The following is a 9,790-nucleotide window of genomic DNA, read 5'->3' as shown; positions in this document are numbered from 1 at the left end:
AGTTCATCTTAAAAAATAAAGGATCCTCATTCTATTCTGTATCCCTCGTCTTTAATGAATATTTAACTGCAATGAATTTCATCACCTGCTAAGTCATAATTAGCTGTCGCTGTATGTCAAGTCAGTGCTGACGATTACTAATTTATTCAAAAGGAAATGATTACTATCTAAGGTTAAAATTTACCTCTACAGAGTGTAATGTTTTACGAGTAAAAACACAAAAAATTTGGACAGACTAACACGCACTTCCGTCTGTGCAAATGCTAAGAAGGCGATATTTCAATTCCATGTTTTTGTTGTAGGTTATCGTAAACTTAAGTTTCAAAGACCATACTACTTTTCTTTTTCTAGAATTTTCTTAACTGCTCTCGCCTTTTGTTTCTAAGTTGCTGATCGTTAGCAGGAAGAATTCATATGCTTTGTAGTCATAACAAGTCAAAGCAGTTATTTTAACAAAGTTTAAGTAAAAAAGGGTTCGATGATCATCATCTAGTATTGAGCAAAAAGCCCTTTGTTTCAAATTTTATCTTATAAACTGAAAAAAAATTGTGTATGTTTTCGTTCCTCTTTATTTTTTAATTCAGTGCAAATCATTGGAAAGAAATTTTATGCTTTGTATCTGGTACCTAGCTGCTAATTATTGGTGACGAACATTCTTATGCCATGAAGGCTATGCATTCACACTAAACTGCAAACAACAATCCTTAGCAACCATCGTACAAAATCAATGCATTCTGTAGGAAAAGATTTAGCTTGTAAATGCACAGCGAGTGACGTTAACATTTTCGTAATATATCATCTCACTTAAATTTTTATCTAGTCTATTTCACTTTTCCCTTAATATCATAATATCACTAGTAGTTTTAAGTCGTTTTTTAACATAGTAAAAGGCAAGAACATTCTTAAAAATATTAGCTTCGAGGCGTTATCCACGCAGACTGTCAGACTGAACGATGATGTTTTTAAATTTTATTGAATTTTTAAATTGTTATTATAATAGTGAATTTTTTTTATCTTCCCAATATTAGGATGTCTTTTTATATGTCTTTTTAAATTTTTAATTTGTACACGGCCCCACAAGCTTTTAGCTTTAAACTTTTTTACCGTGTTTAAATAAAGTTGTTGTATTGTATTGTATTGTATCATGAAGTCCTTTTTCATAGTAAAATAATCAGGATAGCACCGGGGAAAGTAATATGTATATCAAATTTAAAATTCTCCTTTTTAAGCTCTCCGTACGTCAACTTATGTAGTTGGTAATTGTCGGCAGAAAAATTCTTATGCTGTGTAAGCTAATCTGTAAAATAACCACGCCAATAATTTGAATGTAGTTTGTTTTAACAAACAAAAGCAGTTTATTCAACAACATTTCTGTTGAGGAAGGATCTCTGAAGAGAAAAAGACTATCCTCTTCGCAAAAGGTGAGCTTATATTCTTAATACAGTGTCTCTAGGTTAAGTATATTTGTGCCTTTCAGTAAAATGTGCTCTGTGTCTTTTTTAATTTTGTTTAAATTCAAAATAGCAAGCTTTACGAGTTTTATTTTGCACGTTTTTACAATGTCGGCAACAAAAAATATTTCCATATTGATTTTACAATCCTTTATTACATATGCTTTGCATGAGTTTTTAACTTCTACTTTGTAAATTTTTAGGTTCAAACGTTGGCAAAGATGACTTCAGCGTTTTATATTTTTGCAGTGGTCGTTTGGAGCGTGACTTTGGCTTCTGGTAAGTGTTTTTAAAATTACATTTGTACAATTCCGATTACCCATGCTTATGGAACATTTCATATCTTACAAACGATAAAAATGTTGACGGAGGCTTACTGAACGCTTAAGTTAAAGAAATAAGTCTTAGTCCAATTTCAAAACACCTTCATTAAAGTCCTTACAAAATTGTGGAAAATAAGACCGGGTTGAAAAATTGAATTCTTTGTCGTTTGCATCCATGTCGGGCCACGTCTTCTAATCTAATCAATTCACTTTGTTTTCAATCGTTCTTGCGATCTTTTCCCCTTCTCTTACATGTAAATATCCGCAGTTCTTATTGTTCACCTGTAAACTACTATTCTTGTTCTATGGCCCGTCCATTTCCATTTGATTCCATCAACAAATGCCATGAAGCTCTGATTGTCTTGTTTTGAGTCCTCTACTAAGGGCTTTTGCCGATCCTAGCTTCTTTATTTTTGTTGCTCTTTGACTGTCTGTTTAGTTTTGACGCGTCGCTTTATAAAGAGGATGCGTGCCATCTGAATGTAATTGTTGGTATATTATTCAGTCGATTCAACGCTGTTGTCTTTAGGGATATCGGCAACTTGGTGCAACAGAAAATTCCTTTTAATATCTTCAAGGTCTTCTAGAAATACTCCATCATTCTTCCTTGATACTAACGTTGTACTTCATCTTTGATGGTTTCTTTCACTTTTAAAGCTCAGCCTACACATTTGTACTCTAAAACAATTTCAATCGCTTCTTTCTTTACTTTTTTCGTTCAAGCTCATTCGTCTTCAGGTTGTCATGTATTTATTCCTGGGTTTATGAATTTTGAGACTGGACTTTTGATATTTGCTCAGCTGGGCTTGTAGTTCTTGTGGCAATCAGAAGGATCTAGATGGGGTTAAACTGATAACTGAAAATTGGTCGAAATTTTAACTGTAAGCTGAGAAATAACGCGTGTTTTTAAACGACTGAGAACTGCAAAATTTTCTGATAGCTGAGAAACGGGTACCACATGCAGTTCCTCCATCAGGGGGAAGGTTAACATCATCTGCGGCTCTGAGGCCTCCTGAAAGTTTTCTATCACAGTTCCTTTGTTAGAAATTTCACTTGGCTCTACAAATGAACTCTTGAAATCCTCGTGGAGAGTTGCTGTTAACAGTTTCGTTGACATGAGGTCACTCTGTCGAATCCCTTTTGATATCCTTATTTCTGATGGGATTAAAGTGGCTGATCTGTGTTTTCACGCTGGCACAGTTCCCATTCTGTATCAGGCAATGTACCCTTGAATGTTTCCAATGTATTTCTAATGAATGCATGAGTTTTTATCAGCATAATAATACATGAATTTTGATTTTTGGGTATGTGAACTCTTTTATCTTCAGTAACGATTCACTTGTTGATTTGAACAGTGATCGGCCAATGTCCACCTGGGAAAAAGACAAATGACGCGCAAGGCCGTTGTTGTGTTTTTCCGTTTACCTATGGAGGGAAGACGTTTGATTCTTGTACCACTTACGCTAATGGTAACACATTGTGGTGTTCGTTTGATGCTGTCTACGTTGGACAGTGGGCTAACTGCGGTAAGGAGAAAACCAATGTCGAGAAAGCTAGTCTTTGGGAAGTTTCTTCAGTAATGTTATGAATGATAATAATTAAGGAAAAGAAAGAAAAATCTAAAAAGTTCTTAATTGCTATAAAGGTTCCGAATTGCTAAAAATTGCTTAAGTGAAACTTGTTGGGGATTAGCTGTGCACCACTCCCAGCAAAGAGTAAAACAATCTTAAATTATTTTCAGTACCTGTTTTTCAGCTATTTAACGTCGAGTTTACGTCACAACGTTTAGTTTAATGAACTGCGCAGATTAGACTTTTTCCGCTTCTTTCTTGAGGGCTGGAGGCTAACATTACAACAGCAAAATTCCAATTAAAGATAAATAGCGATATGTATGCTTGCACACGAGGTTATAAGCGGTATTTAGCAGAAGCATTAAACATTTGTACTTCAAACGTTCCTTTTGCATCTGACAGTGAATCCATGTACCAGTCTGCCATGCAAGAATGGAGGAACCTGTACAGTAACTGGCCAAGGTGAAACATACTCGTGCAAGTGTCTTGATGGGTTCGAAGGAGACAACTGCGAGACAAGTAAGTAAGCTAACAGTGTCGTGGTTCTTATATACATTATGTGTTCACTGTTTTAATAGAAATAGTAGTTTTTAGCTTTATGGTTTCTAGCCCATTTATAAATGAAAAGCGCAAAGCGAAAGGGAAAAAACTGATACGCTAACACCAGGAATATCCATAGTGTAATATATTAAAATTATTATAAACGATCCAATCTTTCAATTCAATAGAAATCCCATGTCCGCCTGGCAAAAAGACAAATGACGCGCAAGGCCGCTGTTGTGTTTTTCCGTTCACCTATGGAGGGAAGACTTTTGACTCTTGTACCACTTACGCTAATGGTAACACATTGTGGTGTTCATTTGATGCTGTTTACCGTGGGCAATGGGCTAACTGTGGTAAGGAAAAGAACTATGTCGAGAAAGTTAATTTTCAGGAAGTATATTCAGTATTTTATGAATGATAATAAGTAAGAGAAAGAAAAAATCTGAAAACTCCTTAATTGCTACAAAGGTTCCCAATTGCTAACAAGTGCTAAAGTGAGACTTGTTGGGGATGAGCTGTGCACCACTCCCAGCAAAGACTAAGACGATCTGTCACACAGTATTTGTTTTTTAGCTATTAAATGTCAACTCACAGTAACAACTTTTAATTTACCGGAAAGGCGCAGATTCGACCTTTCCAGGTTCTTTCTTAAGGGCTGAATCAAGGCTAACGTCACAACAGCCAAATTGCCAATCAAAGATAATAAATAAGAAGCACGCTTGTGCACGAGGTTATAAGCGATACCGTAGAACCTCAGTTACTCGAACTTAGATAACTCGAACTCCACCGCTAGTTGAAGTAAGTCCCATTTCCCTTGGATTTAACGCTCTTTTCAGTCATTTTAATCGGATAACTCGAACTCAGATAACTCGAATTCCACGCTTACTCGAACTAAATTTCGTTTCCCTTGAACAAAATTTACTCTGATAACTCGCATTCTGATTCTTGTAACTGCCCTACTTGTCGTTTAATCGGATTCAAACGCTAAAATTAACACTGCGACAATTTGCTTTTAAATAGTGCAATGAATATATCAGGTATTTGACGATCATTTCCCGATCTTATCATAAAAGAATGCATAATCGTGTTACAGTTTTGGACGAGATAAGTTTAATTTGCACTGTCCAGTATACTGAAGTGCTGAAAATCAGTAAACTATCAATTGTTAGAAAACGGTAAATCGAATATTCAATCGACCTCGATAACTCAAACCTCCGCTAACTCGGACATTTTTTCGTTTCCCTCCAGAGTTCGATTAACCGGGGTTTACTGTCTTTGGCAGAAGCATTAAAATTTGTATTTTAAACGTTCATCTTACAGTAAATCCCTGTACCAACCTACCATGCAAGAATAAAGGAACATGTACAGTAACTGGAGAAGACAAATACTCGTGCCAGTGTCCTAACGGGTTCGAAGGAGAAAACTGTGAGAAAAGTGAGTGAGCTAAAAATTTCGTGGTTTACATTATGTGTTTATAGTTTAATAGAAATAGTAATTTTTGGCTTTATTGCTTCTAGCCCAATTACAAATAGAAAAGCGCAAAGAATCAAACTCAAAAAGCGAAGGGGGAAGGAAACTGACACTTTTCCATCAGGGGCATCTGTAGTGACAACTATTCCTAGTTAATATGAGGTAAAAAGTTAAGTGCCGTTTGTCCGAAATGGTAATGACGCTTAATAAAATGTTAAGATATTACCATTTTAATTTTATTATTAACGATCTTTTTTTTTTTTTTCATATCGATAGAAATTCCGTGTCCACCTGGCAAAAAGACAAATGACGCACAAGGCCGCTGTTGTGTTTTTCCGTTCACCTATGGAGGAAAGACTTTTGATTCATGTACCACTTACGCAAATGGTAACACGTTGTGGTGTTCGTTTGATGCTGTCTACGTTGGGCAGTGGGCTAACTGCGGTAAGAGGAAGACCCAAATCGAGAAAACTAATCTCCAGAAAGTTTCTATAGTAATTTTATGAATGATAATAAGGTAGAGAAAGGAATGATTTAATTAAAACTTTTCTGATACAAAAATTCTGAATTGGTAATAAATGAGAGTTACGTTTTTGCACGAGGTTATTGGTGATATTTAGCAGAAGCATTAACTATCTGTACTTTAAACGTTCCTTTTGCATCTGACAGTGAATCCATGTACCAACCAGCCATGCAAGAATGGAGGAACCTGTACCGTAACTGCAGATGACACATACTCGTGCCAGTGTCCTGATGGGTTTGAAGGAGACAACTGCGAGACAAGTAAGTGAGCTAACAAAAAACCGCTAAAACCCAGAGTGTAGATTTAGAAAATCTTATCAGTGTCAATTGATAATTAAAAAAAGTCCACATGCTTAATGTGACGTATCACTTTTTATTATATAGAATGCAGTGCTTTAGCGAGTGGTAGCAAATCGAGTAAAATGGTATCCACACATGTGTGGATATCATTTTTGAGCAATCATCTCGCAGTTTGCCACGTTTCATAGCTCAATAAGCCAAAGTTTGTCGATATAAAGTCGAAACATCTTCGGATCTTGCTCGGCCATCTTCGGTTAGCTTCGGAAATCTTCGGAAATTTTCGGAAAATGTTCGTAAATATTTGTACGACCTTCAGACAACATTTTGAAAATCTTCGGAAATCTTCGGGAAATCCTCGGAAATCTTCGGAAAATTGCCAAAAACATCGTAATTAGTTGGTCTATATAATAAACAGAATATTACATGGTTGCTTGGAGATATGAAATTTATCTTCTCGTGTTCAAAACCGAGAACACGCGAAGATAAATTTCATATCTCCGCCAACCATGTAATATCCTCTATATAAATTTCGCATCATTATAACAGTTATGACGTCATAAACACTCGTATTTATAGACTTTCTTCAGTAGCATTTCTTATTTTTTATGTTTACAGTTATTGCTTATGTGAGATTATAAATCAGGCTATATATGTTACCTCCGACTCGTAAAAATATTTAAAATGTCGGGGACTGGTACTGTAAAGCACGCGCAATGTTACTATTTTTCAAACCAGGTATATCCCCTATTAAAATTAACCATTTAATGTTTTTAAACACTCGAAAATCACTTAACACAAAATACCGTCTTAAGCAATCCCTTAGCAACGGCTCTGTATCTGTAGTTAAGATTGACACCCTTAAATTCTATTGTATGGATATTCCAGAGCGTTGAGCCTTTTGCATGATGTTGTTTGTGTACTAGACATTACAGTACCTTAATTCTATTATGTTATCACATATTTTTCCCAGTTCGTAATTATTCTCCTTGTACTTGTAAATGTGTCTTTTTAAGCTGGAAAGTCAAGCGTCGTTGATCAGAATATGCAAATAAATTATTGCCAACGAGACAGCCGAGCCAAGAGGCGAGGCTGTCGAGGCGGCAGAATCATAGAGCCGTGCGTATGAGTGTATAGGCAGAGAAAATCTTAAGTTCTGACCATATTTGGGTGTAAGTAAACCCCATATTTGGGTTGTATTGTTCTTCCCAACTGGTTCCCAGTCTCTCACTCCTTGCTAGAGAGCAAATGACCAAAATGGCGTCCACGCGGCTCGCTGTTAAAATTTTCAATGTGGTCATTCATCCCTTTACCAATAAATACACTCTTAGGGAATTATAAATCGAAAGAGAATACCCTACAAAATATTCGACCACCGAAAAAACGAACATCAAGGTCTTTAAAGCGATGAAATAATCTTTCGACTTTGGAGTCCTTTGATTTACGATCGAAGAGAGACATGAAAATCAAAAGCGGACTGTTGACTTCAAATAGAGTTTTCTTGACTTATGAGAATGCTGAAGTCGGGTAAATGCTTCCTTTTAGTGTTGATTGTGTTTATTGTAGTTGTTTGAGCGATGATTTATTCCAAATCAAATACTGTTTATATTTTATTTGGCACGCATTTTCGCTCCGCGTAGGAATAACATCAATACAAAGCGACGCTCACTAAAATTACTGCATGTCATACACACAAGAAAGTCAAAAGTTTTTTGCTTCTAACGGCAAATGTAATGTTAACTTGAATAAAAAATTTTGTCTCCAAATAATCCTTGACCGTTCAAGTTTTATTTTCTGTTCAAATTTTTCAAGTTTTGCGTAACTGAACATGACACTTCGCATGCGAAACTGAAATCTAACTCATGCATTACTGTCTCTGATTACTGAAAATTATTTTTAAAAAAGCATCTTAGCAGTTTTGATTTTGGGATTTGATCTATAAGAAGTTCTTGAAATGCAACTATCCCTTTTGTGAACGGAAACATTTTAACCATCGCGTGTTGTATTTACAAAACAGTGATTAAACCTCATTTATTGCCTACATTTTGTGACATTTTAACTTTGAAAAGAATTTAAAGATTTGTCAAGAGTTATCAATCTGTCAATCCCGTAGCCTGCGTTGCAGACTTCTGTGTACGTTTTTTAGTGTGTTTAAAAGAGTGCGCGATCGCGAGAATACGCGCGCTGGAAACTACGGCGCCTGCTACGCAGGCTATCAAGCCTGTGTCATTTATGAACACCAGTATCCCACCTTTTTAGCATGTTACCTAAATACGATTTACCATATTTTGGTCATTTCAAATATAGTTCTATCAAAAACCATTCAATATCTGTTCTTATAAACAAACACGAGTATTTCGCTCGTTGGCACTTACCGATAGGTACAACTAGTTAAATACAAGAACATTGAGAAGCTTGAGAAGCTTAAAATCGGGCGCTTTGCCTTGAAAGGCAGGGTTCAGTACAGCAGAAACCACGAAGCAGTTACTTAAGTAGCACTCAGTCCGACTGTGTTTGTGTAAGTCACAGGGCTTGCATGAGCTGTATTAGTGTGCATAATATAATATCTAGAACGTTGTCGAGATTGCATTATTACTTAATGACATGATGGTTTCAATTTATAAATGTATCTCACACAATACAAATAAACGATTGAAGTAGACGACTAGACAATGTAAAGTTTGACTTAGCAAAGTGCAGTGTATTGGTAATACTGTAAGGTGCGGTTTCAACTGACGGTCGTGTGCTTTTCGGTATTTTCCAGGCATTGCACTTTGATGGGACAGTACTACAACTGTTTACCGGGGAACTACTATTGTCAAGAAAATGATCACAACTTGTTGATGAATGATTGAACATTTGTTTCATACCATTACTGTAATAGCAATTGATGAAGGCTTTTAGTACTGAACCAAAATATAAGGACTGGGAAATACTGAAACCCATTATCAGCCACCTTAAACGGAAATATCTTGTTGGTGTTTCAAGGAATACAAGGAAACTTCACTCATCCCATGTATCTATGTATTGCGGTATTTTGTAATTTTTTGAGTGATTTTTGGGGATGTTTGGCAGGTGATAGTTTTTTTAAAAGAATTAGTAAAATTTAGACAACTAAGAAATATTGAAAACTTAATGTGAATTTAACATTGGAATTTGAAGTTAGAAATTGGCAGACGGACACCAAACAGTCCCGTGACATCCTGGAGTGTTTTTGCATGGGGGTCAACTGTGTGATGATGTTTCCATTTTTTTCTTCAATCCCCACTGATAAAGAACTGTTGTTGGTGTTATGTTGGTGTTATCACATGTCAAGCCTTTAACAAGGTATGAAAGAACACAAGGATTTAAATTATTCTGGTGCTCAATTTTTGCGTAACTAAAATTAATGTTACTCAAATTCCTGATGGATTCTGTCTTAAACTGTTACGAGCTTAGTATTTCCAAATTATTGCATGTCAATGTAAGGCAAGACAAGACATGCCTTGGTTCTTATGTAATTCTCTTAAAAACACATAAGATATTGACTATAATTTTGTCTGTGCTATGGCAATTCACAGTGGGGTGGTCTTGATGTGTCTTTAACTTGTAGACTGGACTGGACTAGTAAAAC

At 35.9% G+C, this 9,790-nt stretch overlaps 1 pseudogene across 1 annotated transcript in view; it reads left to right on the top strand.

The window, feature by feature from the left end:
* The first annotated feature begins 1,392 nt into the window (after positions 1 to 1,392).
* LOC144661091 (uncharacterized) overlaps positions 1,393 to 9,790 on the top strand; it is a 206,403-nt pseudogene continuing 198,005 nt past the window's right edge. The window contains exons 1-8 of the transcript XR_013572199.1: positions 1,393 to 1,421; positions 1,655 to 1,730; positions 3,130 to 3,300; positions 3,748 to 3,864; positions 4,074 to 4,241; positions 5,209 to 5,322; positions 5,635 to 5,802; positions 6,028 to 6,145. The product of XR_013572199.1 is annotated as an uncharacterized LOC144661091 (transcript). The remainder of the gene's footprint in view (positions 1,422 to 1,654; positions 1,731 to 3,129; positions 3,301 to 3,747; positions 3,865 to 4,073; positions 4,242 to 5,208; positions 5,323 to 5,634; positions 5,803 to 6,027; positions 6,146 to 9,790) is intronic.

Source organism: Oculina patagonica, chromosome 7 (genome assembly GCF_052425735.1).
Source record: "Oculina patagonica isolate OP01 chromosome 7, crgOcupat, whole genome shotgun sequence".
In the NCBI taxonomy this organism is placed as follows: Eukaryota; Metazoa; Cnidaria; class Anthozoa; order Scleractinia; family Oculinidae; genus Oculina; species Oculina patagonica.
The sequence above is the reverse complement of the archived record's forward strand: the minus strand, read 5'-3'. Positions and strand labels throughout refer to the sequence as shown.